Source organism: Macrotis lagotis, chromosome 8 (assembly GCF_037893015.1).
Source record: "Macrotis lagotis isolate mMagLag1 chromosome 8, bilby.v1.9.chrom.fasta, whole genome shotgun sequence".
In the NCBI taxonomy this organism is placed as follows: Eukaryota; Metazoa; Chordata; class Mammalia; order Peramelemorphia; family Peramelidae; genus Macrotis; species Macrotis lagotis.
In genome coordinates this window covers 3,334,750-3,354,485 of record NC_133665.1, presented here as the reverse complement: position 1 = coordinate 3,354,485, position 19,736 = coordinate 3,334,750, and the positions used below count along the sequence as shown (strand labels likewise).

The window sequence follows — 19,736 nt, the reverse complement described above, 5'->3', positions numbered from 1 at the left end:
ACTTCCCTGAGCTCAGTTTCTTTATCTCTTAAAATGAAGATTTTTGAGATCCCTCACAATTCAAACTGACTATTCTCCTTATGTATCATTCCCCCCCATAGCAACTAATACAGAGTGGGTGGCACATAGATTCAATTCAGTGCAAGCTTGGAGAGCCCCCTAGTGGCCACGGACACACCTGAAGTGAGCAAGCCGGTTTATCTCTCTTGATCCCGAAACATTTTAGAGACAAAATAGAAAAGACAAGTTAAAAAGCCTGTGATTGCTGAGACTTGTCTGGTGCTTGATGGCAGCTAAGAGCTGTTTAGGACATTCTAACCACTTGAATATATAAAACAGAATCTTCTAGCTCCTATGATCCTGTAACTCTGGGGGCAGACCAGTGTTGGGTTTCAGTGAGATTACAAAAAAGAACGATGGTGAGTAGTCATGGAGACAATGAATATTTGAAGGTAGAGGAGAAGAAGCACATAAATGAACCAATCAATCAACAAGCATTAAGTATCATATTATCTACTAAGTGTAGTGATACAAAGACGAAAATGAAATTGCTTCTACCCTCAAGAGTTTAAGATTCTTGTACGATTATAGAACAAGAACAGAGAGGCTGAAAAGGAACTCTTCAAAGGTCTTCATGAAAACTTTAAATCTGCAGGTTTCAAGCTCTTAAAAAAAGAAACAGGGAAAAACCACTATTAGTGTTTGTAGTTAGTTATTTCAGGAAAGACCCAGTAAATTTGAATTGATCCATTCAGGGTGTACAGGGGCCAGCTCCTATTGAAGAGTCATCATTAAATTTTCAGTGTGAGCATTTACACCTTGGAAATCAGCAAATTAGAGTTATGTTTCTTATTTTGATGTCTAGATAGAAGAAGATAATGGAGAAAATATTAATAATGTAAAAAGTGTGTCCTACATATGTTGTTTTTTTTTCCTGGAGAACTGATTAAAACATTACCCCATCACAGATTGGTAAGAAACAATCACAGATGACAGTCTAGCCTCTTATGGACAAGGCATTGTAGATTTGTCTTTCCAGAATAATTAATTCAAATTTTTGACCAGTCAGAATAATCACTTTGAATATTTGCAATATGACAAAGACTGGGAATGCTGCTGAATGCTAAGGGGACTCTGGGAAGGTTTTCTTTAATGAGGAGAGGCAGTGAAACAACTCCTGAATGCTTGCATAATTATCCTCTCCATCTTCTGTTGTAGAGTGAAATTAAAGATAAATGTTGAAGTGAGGGAATTTAGTAAGTGAAAACAAATGACTTGGTACTGAATACTTCATATCACATTTTGGTATTTGGTATGTGGTATATATGTTTTGGGGGCAGATACTCAGGGTCAAGCAATTTGTCCCATAGGCATAGTAAGTAGGGGCAACTAGGTGGCATAACTGGGCCTTGGAGACAGGAAGAGTCATCTTCCAGAGTTCAAAACCAGCCTCTGACACTTACTCTGTCATTTAATATCTCAGTTTCCTCATTTGTAAAATGAGTTGGAGAAGGAAATGGCAAAACATTCTAGTATTTCTGCCAAGAGAATCCCCAAAGCAATCATAAAGACAACAAAACAAAATAATATATTCTTTGAATTTCAGACTATTGTGAAATATCTTTAATAGATTAGAACATGTAGAAAAGAAAATGAATAAACATAAAATTGAGTCTCAGAATGATGGATAGAAAAATCAAATATATATGTGTATATATATAGTATATATATAGCAGAATATGCCATACATTTTCACTGACTGTCCCCCTGTTTCCTCAACTTTGCTTCCTGACTTCCTCTCAAGTCTCAGATAAAATCTCAACTTCTAAAAGAAATAAGCTTTTCCAATCCCACTTAATACCAATCCATTCCTTCTGTTATCTCTAATTTGCTATATCTCATTTATCCATAATTCTTTACTATTGTCTTCCCCATTAGACTGTGAGCAATTTGAGGGCAGAAAGGTGTTTTTATTTATTTATTTTTTTACTTTCTTTGTATTTCAGCTCTTAGTACAGTGTCTGGCACACATCTGGCATTTAATTAATTCTTATTGCCTTTATTGAATGTTTGGAATTTCAAAGGAGCAGGAAGAATGAAGAGGTCATATTAAAACACCATGAATTCAATTTGACCAAGAAATCCAAAGGAATGAAGAGAGAGAAAAGACTCTAAGTCTGGGGGTGGCTAGGTGGTACAGTGGATAAAGCACCAGCCCTGGAGTCAGGAGTACCTGGGTTCAAATCCAGTCTCAGACACTTAATAATTACCTAGCTGTGTGGCCTTGGGCAAGCCACTTAACCCCATTTGCCTTGCAAAAAAAAACCTAAAAAAAAAAAGACTTTAGGTCTTAGGGCATATATCATCAGTTCAAATAACTCTTGATGTGGGGCTCAGGACAATCCTCGGACTATTCTCAAGTGTAAGTTTTTAGAGTATGTGGAACCTGATGCAAATTTCTCTATCTCATGGCTGCCCTGGAAAAGGAACTTTTTTGACTTGACCCTAGTCCAGAAAATCTAGAGAATTCTGAAACTGAGAACTTCAAAATTTCTAAATGCCATCTAGTTCAATAAAGGGAGACTGAATATCCAAAGCAGGTTTTGGAGAGGAACAGGGGGAAAAAAAGAGATTTGATGTTGCTTGAGTCATCACAGAACTATTTGTGGCAATTCTCCTTTATAGCCATAAATTCCAGCATTGGTTTCTGAAAGTACATGCATATATTTTTTATACCTGCTTTTCTCATCCCAAAAAAATATTACTGTAATTTGACCTAATAATAGAAAGAAAAAGAGAGTAAAGGAAATGAGTATTTATTAAATAGGTATTTAATGTCAACTAGGTACTAGACACTTTGCTAAATACTATAAATTTTATCTCATTTGATTCTTTGAATGGGTAGATTCTGCATTGGCTATCCAATGAATTATGCAATTCCAAGAAGCAAACTTTCTCTTGGAAATAAAACTCTTTTTTAAATAAAAACAAGCTAGGCAATTATACACTACAGCAAAGTCTAAGTTCTAAGTGAGTATGAGGCATTTCCCATTGCTCTTTATAATGTGAAACATTTCTTCTCTTGTCTCTATGACTTTTCACAAGTAGTCCCTCATGTTCAGAATTCATTCCCTCTTTACCTCTACCTCACAGAAATCTCAAACTTTTTTAAAAGTACAACTCAAGGGGTGGCTAGGTGGCACAGTGGATAGAGTACGGGCCTTGGAGTCAGGAGTACCTGGGTTCAAATCCAACCTCAGACACTTAAGAATTACCTAGCCGTGTGGCCTTGGGCAAGCCACTTAACCCCATTACCTTGAAAAATCTTTAAAAAAAAAAAAGTACAACTCTATGTCCTACCAAAAAATCCTGTATTTACTTCTCTAGGTATGTATCATCTCACCAATTAGAACTGGGACTATTTTTTCTTTATATCTCTAATGCCTAGCTCAGTGTCTAGTACATAGTAGGCACTGAATAAAGTTTGCTGAATTGATTTGAATTGAATGACCAGTCAATAAATGGTATTTATTTTAAGAAAAAGAAATAATTATGAGCTGGGATGGTCAGGGGAAGGCTTTATGGGAAGCAGGATTTCCACAGGACTTTAAAGGGAAATTAGAAATCTGACATGCAAAGTAGGAAGGAAGGGCATTCCAGTCAGAGCTAATATCAATCAATCAGTAAATATGAATTAATTATTATGTGTCAAGCACTGTGCTAGGTGCTGGGGATAGAAAGGAGGCAAAAGATGGTCCTTGCCCTCAAGGAGCTTATCTAAAGAGGAAAACCATAAAAAAACACAGCTTTTATACAGTATAAATAGGAAATAATTTACAGAAGAAAGAAACTGTAATTAAGAGGGGTTGATAAGGTTTCCAGGAAAAAAAAATGAAATTTTATTAAAAGAAGTCAGAGAGGTCAATTGTTGAATTATGAAGGACTTTGAATGTCATTACAATGTGTTTTATTTGCTCCAGTAGGTGACAGAGTCTCTGGAGTTTGTTGAGTAAAAGGTTGTTATTGTTGTTTGTTCTTCATTTTTGTAGAGGATCAATGACACAGGAGTAATATCTCAACTTGGAAGTAAGTGATGCAGAATAGCACAAGGTCTCAGGCTCAATCTTTCTTCTAGGTCATCAAAATCCAATGACAAGTCAAAAGTTAATAAGACTGGCAATGGATGATGTTGATGTCATCCATGTCTAATCAAACTCTAAGAACTTTATGGTGCCTGCTTTGGCTGCCTTCAACCATTAGAACAAATTATTCTTCTCTTATTCCACCTGAGGAAGTTTTCATATGCTTGAGGTAGACATCCCTCTATGTCACCAACAAACCTGTTGGTAACTCAATCTGATTTAGCCTATCTGCTGAGTCAATTTTACTGTACATGCTTCAGCTTCTTAGAATCACAAATTAGGTAGGATAGGACTGAACAAAAGAAAAATAACATAATACATACAGTCTGGAAATTACACAGTTTTAATGACCTAAAGTTTCATTTTTAAACACCAATACTTTTACTAGCTTTATCATTAGCCTGGGAATCATAAATTATTAATATATTACAAAAAATTATAAGTAGCCAGAAAAGCAATGGAGAGGCAAATGATAGGAGGGAACAGGCTACATTACATCATAAATGAGAAATTATGCAAAAGAAGTATTGTAAAAGGCATCATTCAAGAAATGGGCAGCACAAAAAATGCATCAGTCATGTGTCAAGAAGGAAGGAAAATTGGGGCGGCTAGGTGGCGCAGTGGATAAAGCACCTGCCCTGGAGTCAGGAGTACCTGGGTTCAAATCTGGTCTCAGACACTTAATAATTACCTAGCTGTGTGGCCTTGGGCAAGCCACTTAACCCCATTTGCCCTGCAAATACCTTAAAAAAAAAGGAAGGAGAATCCCAGAGTTCCACTGTAATCATTCTAATGTTGAGAGTGCAAAGGAAGGAAGCCCCCAGAATTGTAGGTGAAAAAATGACTTTAAGAACACAGACAAGAGTCACCCAGAACAATTAGACATGGAAGATCTGCAATCCACACATGAAGAGAGAATATCCATGAATCACTGAGAACACTTTTGTACTGCTCTTTATTCCATCATGAAGATACCAGTAAAAAAAAAAATTACAACATATTTTTCTGAATATGTCCTTAATGATCACATATACAAGAATTGGGTTCAACATAAAAATATGCCAAATAACAAATGGAATTTGACTAATTTTATTAGGTAGGAAAAAATAACATCCATCATAATATAAGACTTTAAAATTTATTGACAGAAAGATTTCTTGAAGTAAATATGGCAAATTTTAAGAATAATGTAATCCCTCTGTATTCAGTGCGGACATGTCATCATCAAATATATTAAGAAGAAAAAAGTTCTGAATTTAAAATATGATCCAATGATTATGCCAAAGATAATTTGCTTTGAACTTTTGACTTAATGTTTCTAGAGAAGAACCATGTGACTTAAGTGCTTTAGATAACTGTCTTTAGATAACTGTCTCAGAGAACTTGTTGAATCACTAGTATTTATTGAATGAACATTAGTCAAACTTATTTCTGAATCCCATTATGATGCATAAATAGGTTTGGCCTCACATTTAGATAAAGTAGTTACAGTGGGATTATTTTTTTAAAACCAAAGGTAGGCTCAAAAAGCAGCATAGAATATGAGGGAAGAATCATATGTAGCCAAGACTACCCCTGAAAAATCCTTAGTTAATCCAAAGGATGTATGGAAAGAAGTAATTTGAAATAAGACCAGAAAGAAAGATAAGAAAAAGACAAAACTAAGAAGAGTTTATATTTGATCCTCAGTTCTGTTTGATCCTAAAAGTAAAGAGGAGCCATTGGAGTAGCTGTGTTACATGATCCAACTATTACTCTATTAAGAAAACCAGAGGCAGCTAGGTGGTACAGTAGATCACCAGTCCTGGAGTCAGGAGGACCTGAGTTCAAATCTAGACTCAGACATTTAATAATTACCTAGCTGTGTGACCTTGGACAAGTCACTTAACCTTATTGCCTTGTTAAAAAGGCCAAAAAAAATTCCTCCTCCCCCCCACCAAAAAAAGAAAACCAGCTGGGCAGCAGTATGGAAGACAGATTAGAGTAGGAACAGATATGAGTCAGGGAGTCTAAATACAAGGTTACTCCAGACTTTTGTGTCATTTAACCAACACAATGGAGGATGAGACATTTTCTCTAATCCTCACAACCCTTCTAACTTCTAAATCTAGAAATTCACAAGAGGCACTATTATCTGTCTGCCATCTAGGACACCAAGTACCTTAATAAGTTAACAATTCAATGAACTCATAAAAGATAAGACAAAGTCCTAACCCCTCCACTATCATTACCTGCCCCCCTACCATATTATAACAGCAGGAACTTCCCAAGCCTACCCATAGGCTTGCACTTAACTCTATCCTTCCACTTCTCCTAGTGACATGGAAAACCAAGAGGCAGAAGCTTACTCTATAATAGCAGCAAAGTAACATTCTGAGCTGTAACAGAATTCAGACAGGGAACTGAAGAAGAGAAAGAACTGAAATAGGACATGGCTGTGTATGATTGTATGACACTCCTCTGATCCTAAGGGAAAGAGACTAGCATCCAAGTGGAGTCATTTTTTTTTCCTCAATTTAATATTTGGTTCAGATGGTCTCTGTGCTCTGGGACTCATGTCTAGACCTCCTGATCTCACCTTTCTCCTCCTTGGTCAGCTCTCCTTTCCCTGAGAATTCACCCTCTTCCATTTCCCTCAAAGATAGGGATCCCTGCTCCTATTCCAGTGGGTTTCCTTAGGCAGGTAGTATATGATAGGAAAGAGAGTCCATGTGGCTGGATGAGTTTTCCTTTCCAAGTTGCCCAGATGGTCTGGAACACATGGGCAGGTGGAGAGCAGCAAGTTGGAGTTTCCTTCAGAAGGTCCCAACTGTGGAAGATCAGTAAGCCTTTTCTCCAACCAATCCAAAGTCTGTTCCAGATCTTCTCCAAAGGGACTCCAATAAACCTAGTTTTACTGACAAACAATCCCAATATCTCTCAGTAAACCTAGATTACTTATCATCAGATTCTCCTAATAGAGAACCCCCAAGATGCCAATCGGCTCCCAACAGGCCCTGTCTCAGATCCCAATACTTTCTAGTAAGACCCTGATCCCATTCCAATGGTTCTCTTCTGGTGGAGTCAGTTTTGTCCCTCTAGAAGTCACTTGGGGAAAGATTAAGAACTAGGAATAGGCCCTGGGTAAATCACCATCAAAGAGTCAGAAAGTAAGCAATAAGGGAATATGAAAGAGAAAAAAAGCTGAGATTACTAAAGATCTCAGGAGGAAGGAAATTCAATTAAAGCTGTTGAACAGGAAAAATAACAAAGTGATATGGCCTCCAGATTAGCTAAACAAGTTCAGATATCTATGAACAAATATTGCATGACAAAGGAAAACTGATCCATTCCTGATGAGACAGAGGATTTTATTGATGCCCAAAGAGATCATGGAATCACAACAGGATATTTTGGAATGGCTGGGTTTGTTTGTTTTTTGAATGTTATTTATTTTTTTTCAATTACATGCAAAAATAGTTTTCAACATTCATCTTCTTGTAAGTTTTAAGTTTTCTACCTCCCTCCCTTCCCTTCCCTTTCCCCATGATAGCTTGTAATATGATATGTTATACATGAGTAATCATGTTTAACATATTCCATATTAGTCATGTTGTGAAAGAATCATCAGAACTAAAAAGAAAAAAGCATGAGAAAAAAGAAAAAAAGTTTTAAAAGTGAACTTGCATTCAAACTCCATATCTGTATGTGGATGGCATTTTCCAACACAAGTCTTTTAGAATTATTCTTGATCCCTGAACTGCTGTGCCCATCATAATTAATCAACACATAATGTTACCTTTAATGTGTACAAAGTTCTCCTAGTTTTGCTTACTTCACCCAGTATCACTTCATGTAAGTGTTTCCAGGCTTTTCTGAAGTCTGCCCACTTATGATTTCTTACAGAATAAATAGTATTGCATCTCATTTAAAAACCATCCCTGAATGGTTTAAAAGAGAAATAAGAACTGTGAAAGCAGAATTTGTGGCCTGAAGAGAAAAATTGGAATCTAGCAAAGCAAGTCCTACCAAAAGAGCAAATAAATGACCTTGGAGTGTAAATACAGAGAAGTAAAAATCAAGAAGATGAGAACAAAAAACTACAAAGTAAAAAAAAAATTATGATATTTATATAATTGAAATATATCAGTCTTTGAAGACAAGATGCACAGAAAGAATGTAAGGATATAGAGGTCGCTTAGAAAAGCACAAATTAAAAAAAAACCTGAATGACATAATGGAGGAAATTATAAAAGGAATGGGGAAATCAGAACTCCCAGGAGTAAATGACTCAACAGAAGAATGGGAGGGCAGTGACCCAATAAAGTGATTTCATGGCACATAGGGGAAAATGACCTTGGGAAAAACAAAAGTTGATAAACATTACTCAGAGAGATAGAAAAATTCACTCCATAAAGCAATTTATTTTTCTCACTTCTAGAAATTATTTCAAAGAATGAGAAACCACAGAATAAAGTGACTTGCAAGCAAGATCTATAAGGCCAAAATTGTTAAGAAAAAGGAGCCAAAATTTTAAGCTTCCATTTTTAATTACATGACAAAGACAAAGACTCAAGAATGACTTGTTCAATCATGTTTGTTTGTGACCCCATTTGGTATTTCCTTGTCAAAGATACTAGAGTGATTTGCCATATCTTTCTCTCCAGCACATTTTATTGATGAGGAAACAGGCAAACATGGTGAAAGATTTTCCCTGGGTCACAGAGGTAATAAATGTCTTGACTCCAGGCCTTGTACTCTACCCACTGTACCACATATTGTTGTTTATCCTTTGTTCTTGAAGAAGACCATGACTTTAGAGAGGTGATGCCATAAGGAACACATGAATTGAATATGAGTGAGGGCAGGCTGTGCTAAGTCACTAGCCTCACTTTCTTCTCTAGAGCCATCTGGCCCCCAGTGGCCAAATATGAATCCAGATTATTGATGACCCTGGATGTGAGGCAATCAAGGTTAAGTGACTTGCCCAGGATCACACAGCTAGTAAATGTAAGGTGTCTTAGATTGGATTTGAACACAGGTCTTCCTAACTCAAGGGTCTGTGTTCTAGGTAATGGATAGAGTACAAGCCCTGAAGTCTGGAGTACCTGAGTTCAATCCAGCCTCAGATATTTGAGGCTTACTAGCTATATGACCCTGGGCAAGTCACTTAACTTTGATTGCCTTGAATCCAGGGTCATCAATAGTCATCCTCATTCATATCTGGCCCCTGGACACAGATGGCTCTGGAGGAGAAAGTGAGACTGGTGACTTAGAAGAGCACTCCCCCACCCCCCAAGTCCAATTCACATGTTTGTCATGTCAACCTTCCTGCTGTCATATCATGCTCAGATGCACCATTAAAACTATGTTAAAAAAAAGAACCTGAGGATTATATGTAAATTAACAAAGCTGGCCTTTGAATAAGCAAGAGTTTCCTTTACTTTTAATATCTAATTTTTAATATCCATTGACTGTCCTAGATAGAATTTAACTAAATGTAGATTCCCTACTAAAATGAATCATTAGCACATAGCAAAGGATTTTAACTTTCTTTTCTTCCTTCTTCTCCCTTCTCCCTCTTTCTCTTATCAACATTGACTTTACTCACTCCCCAAAACTCAAATAATTAATTTAATGATTTATTAATACATTTTATTTTGACTCAGTACTTCTCAAATACTATTCCTTGCACACATACACACACACACACACACACACACACACACACACACACACACACACAAACACTCCTGGAAAATGAGTTTATCAAATAGGAAAGGATATGCCCTTTAACTTTGACAATGTGGTACTTACATAACACTGGTCTTGGTAATGATCCAGTTTTTATTGCCTCCCAGGGTTTGATTGTTATTTATGTTGTTGTGATTGTGTATGTTGAGGGGCGGCTAGGTGGCATAGTAGATAAAGCACCGGCCCTGGAGTCAGGAGTACCTGGGTTCAAATCTGGTCTCAGACACTTAATAATTACCTAGCTGTGTGGCCTTGGGCAAGCCACTTAACCCCGTTTACCTTGCAAAAACCAAAAAAAAAAAAAAATGTGATTGTGTATGTTGTTCTTTTGTATCTGTTTCTAGAAGAGAATTTTTAAAATAATCTTTCTACAGATAATCTTTATTATTACTGCCAAATACTTTTTTTTAACCCAGATTTTCAGAATTTTTCAGATAATTGATGATTTTTCCTGTAAGTGTCCAAACTTTAAAAAAAAACTAAACAAAACTATTTGGAATGTGAATCTTAATGTATACTACAGAAATAATCACAATCGATTAATCATAATCACAATTGGATCCTGAGAAAAGCTGAGAAAATGAACCTCTTTTTTTTTTGAAGAGGTCTGAGACATGAATATAAGAAATTGATTTATATGATTACAGAAAGTCACTTGGTTTTGAATAGTTTTTTTCTTTTTAAGTCTTTGATACTAGGGAGATGAATGGAGAAATATATTCAAAAATGAATACAAAAAGAATAAATTAAAACAACAAAATGGACTATATTATACACTTCACTGACTTTTTAAAAAATTCAAACCTATCTTCATTGTTATCAGAGGAGATCCAGGATAAAAAGAAAGCACTAGGAAAAAGGAGACAGGTGGCAATAGTATTAAATGCAGTGGAGACATCAGAGGATGATGAGTGAGAAGAGGCCATTGGATTTGTCAACTGGAAGATTTGTTGGGTTATTCTTTATCAATAATTTTAAAAGGAGAAATTTTAATAAAAAATGGTCAGGAAGTGTTACCTATTCTTTTTTAAAGTTTCTCAGTGAAAGGAGAAAGAATGGTAGCCTGAGATGACAAGTATAGATAAATATGTCTTCCTACATAATTTGGTAATTATAGAGAGAGGAGAGGATAGCTTTGTTGTGGGAAGGGTTATTATTGCTGGTGTGGTGTGTGTGTGTGTGTGTGTGTGTGTGTGTGTGTGTGTGTGTGTGAGAGAGAGAGAGAGAGAGAGAGAGAGAGAGAGAGAGAGAGAGAGAGAGACCAGATAGTCCTAAGAGTGGTTTTAAGCAGAGGAGAAGGTGCATGGTTTGTTAGCCCTTCCAGATGAGGGTTACACCCCTACCCCTAATCTAGAAAGCCAGCAAAAAATTTTGGTCCCTCCCATTGTACCAGAGAAGAAGAAGTCTGATTTTTTTCCTTTTCTGAGGTGTTCACAGTACTTTATTGTCAAATTTGACTTAAGTATTTGGTCATAGCTTTGTATTATCTGCTGGTCTTTGACTGTTGTCTGTGGCTTCTGCAAAACTTCCAAAACAAAAAAAGTTCCCATTTAATTTTTTATGCTGACCTGCAATATATCAAAACCATGATGGGGGAAGTCATGATATGGAAGGGATAACTCTAGAGAGGAAAAGGAGTCTGGAATCTCAAGGAATAAAGATTATGTTCAATGGTATTTATTATTTCTTATATCATTCAGGTGTTTTGACTTGCGTTTTTTTAGGAGAATTATATATAATCTAGGAGACCCATTTAATATAATTACATTCTTGTTATGTATTCTGTCTTCAAAGATCAATATATTTAGATTACAAGATTATGTTTTCTTTTTAACATTATTGTCTTAAAGGGGATGGGAGAGAATCAAGGACTCATACAACCTTGGACAAGATGAAGTGCTACATCCTTTTAGGCAGAAAGAGAGGAGAATAAGCTAGATGAGAAGGGGGAGATAGAGACAGACAAATGTCCCTGACTTAACCGATCCTCTGAATAGTACATTTTTTTTAAAGGACCTATAGTAGTGGTTCCTAATTATTAGGACAATGATCTCTTAATCTCAAAAAATTTCACATAACACTTTCATAATAGGAATTGTACTACTATTGTGTTGCTTGAGCTTTTGTGGGTTGAGAAAGTACACATTGTTTATATTATAGCAAAGGCTCTGTCCCTTTCAAAGCAAGATAATTCACTTAATCCAGTTAAAATATATATCACTTCTGTAAGGACACTGTGAAATTTCAAAGTAAATAATTCAGACAGACTACTTCAGGAAGGATATCTCCACAAAAAGAAAGTTATATTTTATTTCAGAACATCAGAAAAAAAAAATTCCCATTAGACACAATGAAGTATCGGTAATATAAAACCCAGGGACACAAAACCCTATTATTTACATGGCAAATCTTTTAGGTTCTGAAGAAAAATTAAACTGATAATGCTTGATGGGATTAATAGACACCTTTTAATAATTTCTGAGCCTCCCACCCCTTCTCATCAGGGGGTTCATGGCTGAGAAGGTGAAAATTTTTAGCCTGTAAACTGCTTTTGAGTCTTTGAACTTTAGGTGCCAGAAGTAAACAATGGAAGAAGTATAGCTCAGTCCAGGACAAGAAACTTTAACTGGCTTCTTATAATCTCTAGGGCAAAATATATAAACTCCTTTGTTTAGCATTTAAAATCTTTCATAATGTGGCCTTAGTCTACTTTTCTAAACTTCTTGCACATTAAGCCTTGCAGATATTTTAAGTTTGTGTCCATCTAGACTCCTTGTTATTCCTTTCTGATATATAGACTAATCAAAGTACCTGAAATGTAATCCTTCTTCACCTTAACAGTAACTAGAATTTATATATATATATATATATATCACTTTGAGGCTTTCAGAGTGCTTTACAAATATCTCATTTGATACTCACAAAACCCTTAATATCATCTTCATTTTACAGATGAAGAAACTGAGGGAGGCAAAGGTAGTTTCTGAGACAGGATTCAAACTCGTCTTCCTAATTTTAGGCCTAGTGTTCTGTCTTCTTTGCCACTTAACTGACACTTTCCTCAAGTGGGCAAGCTTTATAACCTCTTTCACTTTAGTTTTTGAATCTGTAAAACAAGAATTATGATAGCAGCTACCTTCCAGGGTTGTGAAGGAGATCAAATGAAAATATTTTTAATGTGCTTTGCAAACCTAAAATGATATACAAATGCTAGCTACTACTATTCTAGGGCATGCCAGATAAAGGCTGGGTTATTCGGAATAAAATCAACCATGATGAGGTCATATGTAAAACTGTTTATTAGCAGAAAGGGCTTCCTGGGGAAAGAGTCATCCTACCATTCTTTATTATTATTATTATTATTATTATTATTATTATCATTATTATTATTATTATTATTAGGTTTTTGCAAGGCAAATGGGGTTAAGTGACTTGCCCAAGGCCACACAGCTAGGTAATTATTAAGTGCCTGAGACTGGATTTGAACCCAGGTACTCCTGACTCCAAGGCTGGTGCTTTATCTACTACGCCACCTATCTGCCCCATCCTACCATTCTTACACAGAATGAAATTAATGTGTCCTTGTCTAGATCTGTCCTTACTCAGGAAATCAAAATAGGCCCCTCTAACATCTGGTATCATTAACAGAATCCTAGGCCTAGGAATTTTTTTGATTCCCAATAATGATTTTTATCACTGTGGGGAATTCCCACTGTGAAAGGTTTCTCCACTGATGCATATCAGCAGTTTAATATAAAATTTATAGCCTTATAAACTTCTAGTAGGTCTCATGAACAACAATATGGCAAACTGTACATTTTCTCTGATCCCCAATCTCTCAAACTTCTCCAAAACAGTAATTAGGTGCCAAAGATAAAGCAACTTCATTTCCATAGTCCAGGATATCTAGAATACAAAAGAAGGTTATAAAAATAACAACTCAGGAACTGACTCTTACTGATTCTGAGTTCATTCAACACTCCTGCCCCACCTTCCATACTTCATAGGCTATACTAGCAGATACACGGACTTGACAAAAGTTCACTCCTACATCCCAGTTTCCCTTCTTTCTTTCTAGTACTGTGGAGACCTTAGCTACAGGCTGTGAAAATTTTCTTGGACCACAGCCCTTCAGGGCCAAAAACATTTCAAGTGTTGCAAATACTGAAAAGCTCTAAACTACCAGCGCTAGCCAGAAAACTGAGATGCAGAAGAATCAGGACAAGACACTATTCAGGTTGGGAGCTATGCAATACTCCACCAGGCCTGAGAGAAAGAGCACAGGACCCTATGGAGCCATTTCTGACCAGTTGCAACAATTATCTAGGTGGCAAACTAAGAATTCAGTATGAGAGAAGGTAGAGACACTTTTGAGATCCAGCCAAGGAAACCACAGTCAGAAGGGAGGGAGTAAAGAAGTAAGTAGCAAGGAAAACAAGGGGGGAGGGTATGAGGGGGAGAGACTGAAAGTACCAAATATTTCAAAAAGAACAAAAATCAAAGACCTTGAACATAATGAGATAAATCAACAGAAGAAGAAAGAAATAGGACCTCCAGATCTAGTAAATAAGTGCAGGCATCTATTAAATACTGGAAAACAAAGGAAGATATTCTAATACTTGGTGAGACAGAGGATCCTATGGAATTTGAGAACATAAAACCACAATAAATTGTTCTTGAAAGAGAAATGACAATTATCAAAACAGAAGCTATGGTCCTGCATTATAAAAATAATGAGCTGGACAAAAAACTTACCAAGGAAACAAAGGAGAGAACAGTATATTGGGAAAGAAAGATACACAGAAGTAAAGGATAACCTAGAAGAGGAGAAGCAAAAAAAAAAAAGCATTCAAAAGAAAATATGCTCCCTGTGCAAGAAAAAGATATGAATCTCAAAAGACAGGGTGCACAGATACAACTTAAAGATTATAGGTTTCCCAGAAGAACATGTCAGGACAAAAAAACCCCCAAAAGACCCAATACCATAATGATGAAAATAGTAGAGAACTTCCCAGAACCTTTGAACACAGGAAATCAAATTCCAATTGAAAGAAATCATAGGGGCAACTAGGTGGCACAGTGGATAGAGCACCGGCCTTGGAATCAGGAGTACCTGATTTCAAATGTGGCCTCAGACACTTAATAATTACCTAGCTGTGTGGCCTTGGGCAAGCCACTTAACCCCATTTTCCTTGCAAAACCTAACAAAAAAAAAGTCATAGATTACCTCTGGACACTTAGTGATAAAATTTAACAATTCAATTTAGAAACAATTTATATAAGCCATCAGGAGAAAAACCTTCAACTAGGAGGAAAGGTCATTCAAATAATACAAGACTATTTTCCAACCTCTAGAAAAAGGAGGAGAAAAAGGAATAAAGTATTTCAAATAACAATGGAATTTGGGATGTAGCCCAAGGTGATCCATCTTGCAAATCTGCTTACCATATGGGATAAAAGATGGATGTTCAATAATAAGAGTTTGAAACAGAGATTTGTTGCTTTTTTAAATATCAGAAGAATAAATACATGCAGACAGCAACACAGTGACAGTACAAAGATTAGTAAGAGACTCCTTTCTAAATGTACTAAATGGTTGAAGGTAAAAATCTAATAGAGGTAGGAGTGAAGGGTGGATAAAGGACATTATGGACAGAACCTACTGACACTATACTCACAGATGAATGCTTCTTTTGTGAGTCTGCATTATAATGTAACTACTATTTTGGTACATTATGTTCTCTACCTACTGCAATAACTGAGCATGAGGCACAATGGAAAAGAATACTATGGGGTAAGTCCTAAAAGGCAATGGAAGAAAATGTCTAGAAGGCAGAACATAAAATGGATACCTTAGAAGCCTTTATTATAAGAATACAGAGAGACTAGATTATGAATTAGAGAAGGAGGATCTAGAATAAACAGAAACAGATGGTGGAAGAGTGAGTGAAATGAAGTGAGTTGTAAAGAATGGGAAAGAAATCCCCTTTGGAATGAGATGCAAAAAAAATATTAAAAAATCAATTATGGTTCATTGGGGGGGAGAAGAAGAGAAATCTACATGATTGAGAGGAAAAAGGGGGAGAGAAATATATAGCCAGATAAAATGGAAAAAGGATCTAACAAAATCTTAAAGGGAAAGGAGCAAAAAGAGAAGAGATAATCAGGAGACATGAAGAGAACTAGTGGGCCAACTTAAAAAAGAATTAAAGTACTGAAGAAACATAATACTGTATTTATAGCAGAAGGCAGAGGGGAAGGCATAACTTGGTGGGGGGGGGAACCCCATTCTAGAAACAGATGGAGAAAAATATAAAGCTTAATTCATAACTTTAAATGTGAATGGATTAAATAATCCAATAAAATAGAAAAGATTGAATAAGGACATAAAACCATATATAACCTGTTGCTTATAAGAAATATATTTTTTAAAAACATACATAAAATAAAACTGAGAGGATGGAAAAAAATTTATTGTGCCAAGTGAATCCAAAAAAACAAAGCAAAAACAACATTCAAAACAGGAATAAGGAAACTGTGTCATTTTGAAAGAAAATATAGACAATAAACCAATTATCAGTAATAAACTTAGATGCTCCAAATTCCTTAGGATCCAAATTCATAAAAGATACATTATCTGACTGTCAAGAAGACATAGACAGTAACACAGTAGTGAAAGGACACTTTAATATCTTTCTATCAGTTTTTGGATAGGCCTAATAGAATGATAAACAAAGGGAAAATATAGACCTGAACAAATTTCTGAGAAAATAGAATTATAAGACCTATGGCATCTTCTAAATGGGGCAACAAAAGAATATATACATGTTTTTTTGCATCATATGGAACTTCACAAAATCTAACCCTGTGTTAGGACTTAAGACAATTGCAAACAAATGTAAAAAATAATAGTTATGACATTCTTTACAGAACATAATGCAATAAAAATAGAAATGGGTTCAGGAACCCCAAACAAAATATACACACCCAAATGTAGACTTAAATAAAATCTTAAATAATGGACAAATTATAGAAATAATTATATAAAAGAAGATGACAATTTTGCCAAATTTCCCCAAAATTTTTGGAATGCAATTTAACCTTTTTATATTCTTTGAGGGGAATGTTATTAGAATAAGAAAAAACTGGAACCTTTAGAAATGGTCACAGTGGTTTCCAATTTTCCTTGTTCCATAAACCCCTTTCAACAAAAACAAAGTTTTGTGAATCCCAAAGGTAATTTAATATACCACTCATAATTTTCTTTAAATTTATCAGTAGGGACTTATAATAATAATAAGAAGAAGAATCACTTTTTATTATTTTATGGATCCCAAAAGATGCATATTAAAATTTATATTATACATTTATAACTATAATTATCAAAATTCAAATTTTATAGAATGATAAGATTAACTACAAAATAATTTTGTAAGACATACAAGAACTAAAAAAAGCCAGCAAGACATAATTTATCTTCAAGACTTTATATAAAATTTCTTTCTTACAGATTTTGTTAATTATAAGTAACATTTTAATGAAATAAGTTACAACTTAGAAGATAGTTAACATACTATAATAACCATTTATAAATTTAATTTTGACGTTAAGACTTTTTAATTTGAACAAAGGATTGCAATATTTGGCTCAACACTAAATAGTCTTACATATGGTTCTATGAGGTTTTCCCTCTATTTTGATTTAAAACAATAATAAAGTGAAAGTTCTCTCACACTAATATGTTGTGGAAAATGGTAGGAAAATTTTACAAGTTTTCTTGTTGAGAGATTAGAAATTCTTTCTAATTTTTAGCCATCTAACCAATCTGTAAAAATGGATAACTAGTTATAACAGAAGATATTTACTTTTCTACTCTACTAAATGATAATTTTATACTTAAAGTTCAGTTACATATATATGGCTTCATTTAAAACAATGTTTATTTTGTAAGGGAAAAATATCTTCAGACATGACTTTCTTTTTTTCTACCACTGGCAAAATATATACACTCTCATATAAACTCTTTGAATGATTGACCAGCATTGCCAACTAGTTCATTTGAAAATCTACCAGATAGAATAATAATGAATGAAGAATAAGTTTAAATCAGAAAACAATCTTAATTTGACAACAAAAAGTAATATAAAGATTGTTTCTGGAGAACATTTAGGGAGTATATTTCAAGATGGCTTTTAATGTACTTACCCAGCGATCATAGTTTTCCAAACAGTCTGATATTTGAGCTGCAAAATACAAAAATTTAATGACATTTTGATCATTTGATCACATAACTGAAAGTATACAATTACAGGATTAAAGAGGGGAATGAGTAAGTTACTCTGGTGTAGGGGTATAGAACACAAATGAAGATATGCACATGCAACTGTTCATAAACTGGCAATTAGTTTATACTATTATCAAACTCTTGTGGTGGTTTAAAAATAATTGGATAGCAGGTTGAGAAACAACATGTTTAATTAGAAACAGTTTGATATAATTACTGCTCAATCATCAAACTCATGCACACGATAACGACAGTTTCAAATAACTACAGGAAAAAACCTATATTGCTTCAAACATGTATATACTTATTGTCACAGATGAAAAATATATTTGTAGAATAATTGGATAATTATTTATTGCTTTAGGAACCATGAAATAATTTTTATTGAATATCATCACAAACCCTCAAAGGGTTCATGAAATGTTGTTTGATGCCATCACTGAATGCAGCAATTGCCAATTCTATTATTGACAATTCTGCTCAAGGGTAACAATTGGAAACTAGAGCTACACTCCATAAAGAGAGAAATTAGAATTGCAACAAAGAATTGAGTGGGTTGACTAGGTGACTAGTTTCATCCTAGGGGTCCTAGCTCAGATTAGGGACAGGTTCAGCTGGGAATTTAGCATGAGTAAGATTACTAGGACAAAGACCTTTCATGGAGGATTTCAGATTCAAGTAGCTGTCAGGGGATCATAAATTTAGAGCCAGAAAGGATCATTAGTTCATACAGCTATAGCTGGAAAGGACTTCAGAGACCATCAAGTCCTGTCTCTGAATTTTACAAATGGAGAAACTGAGGTATAGAGAGTTTAAGTGACTTTTCAAAGGTCCTTCAGGGAGTCAGCACCTTTTCTTCCTTTTTTGCCTTTCTTACTTATTGTTAGAGTTTAGAGCAAAACTACCAATTAAAAGCAACTTTGATTTGGTAAGTAAATTTTAGTAATGGGGGGGTTAGGTGGTACAGTAGATAGAGCACTGACCCTGAAGTCAGTAGTACCTGAGTTCAAATCCAACCTCAGACACTTAATAATTATCTAGCTGTGAGGCCTTGGGCAAGCCAGTAACCCCATCAGTAAACTATAGTAATTCCCACGTCACCTACACAAAAGCAACCTATATGGATGAACTTTGAACTCCACCCCAGAGAGGAATGTTTACATTTAAGATAGACAGTTACTGAGAAATGATCAGAAAAAGGCCTAGAAAAACAAAACTCATGAAAGCCACTTCCCAATACCTGCTAGATGAAATAAAAGCTTACAACACCTTCTAGGTATTTGATTTTATAAATGTTTACTGTTCACTGGAGGGTGGGGCAGAGACAAAACTAAACAGTTCTCAAAGGTGACCATTTATAGCTTAGAAAAACTGTTTTTACAGTCAGCTGAAAACTAGAATGGCAGGGGAAACCACCTCAGAGTGGAGAGAACAGATTAGAAGAATGGGTCCCTGCTATTGATGATGAATAACTAAGGACTCTTAACAGAATATAGGAATGATCAGAATAAAGCTACTTTTCTCTGGAATTTCAGACCCAGTGAAGACCGAGACCAGTGAACATTAATTAACCAGAG

General features: G+C 35.2%; 1 protein-coding gene across 2 annotated transcripts in view; it reads left to right on the top strand.

Moving 5' to 3' along the window:
* Positions 1 to 19,736, top strand: part of PLK1 (polo like kinase 1) — a 77,149-nt gene that overhangs the window by 6,063 nt on the left and 51,350 nt on the right. Inside the window, exon 2 of one of the 2 annotated variants that reach the window (XM_074196256.1) lies at positions 13,954 to 14,293. The exons of the other annotated variant lie outside the window; for it this stretch is intronic. The gene's annotated coding sequence lies outside the window, so the exon portion shown is untranslated. The remainder of the gene's footprint in view (positions 1 to 13,953; positions 14,294 to 19,736) is intronic. 2 annotated transcript variants of the gene reach the window in all.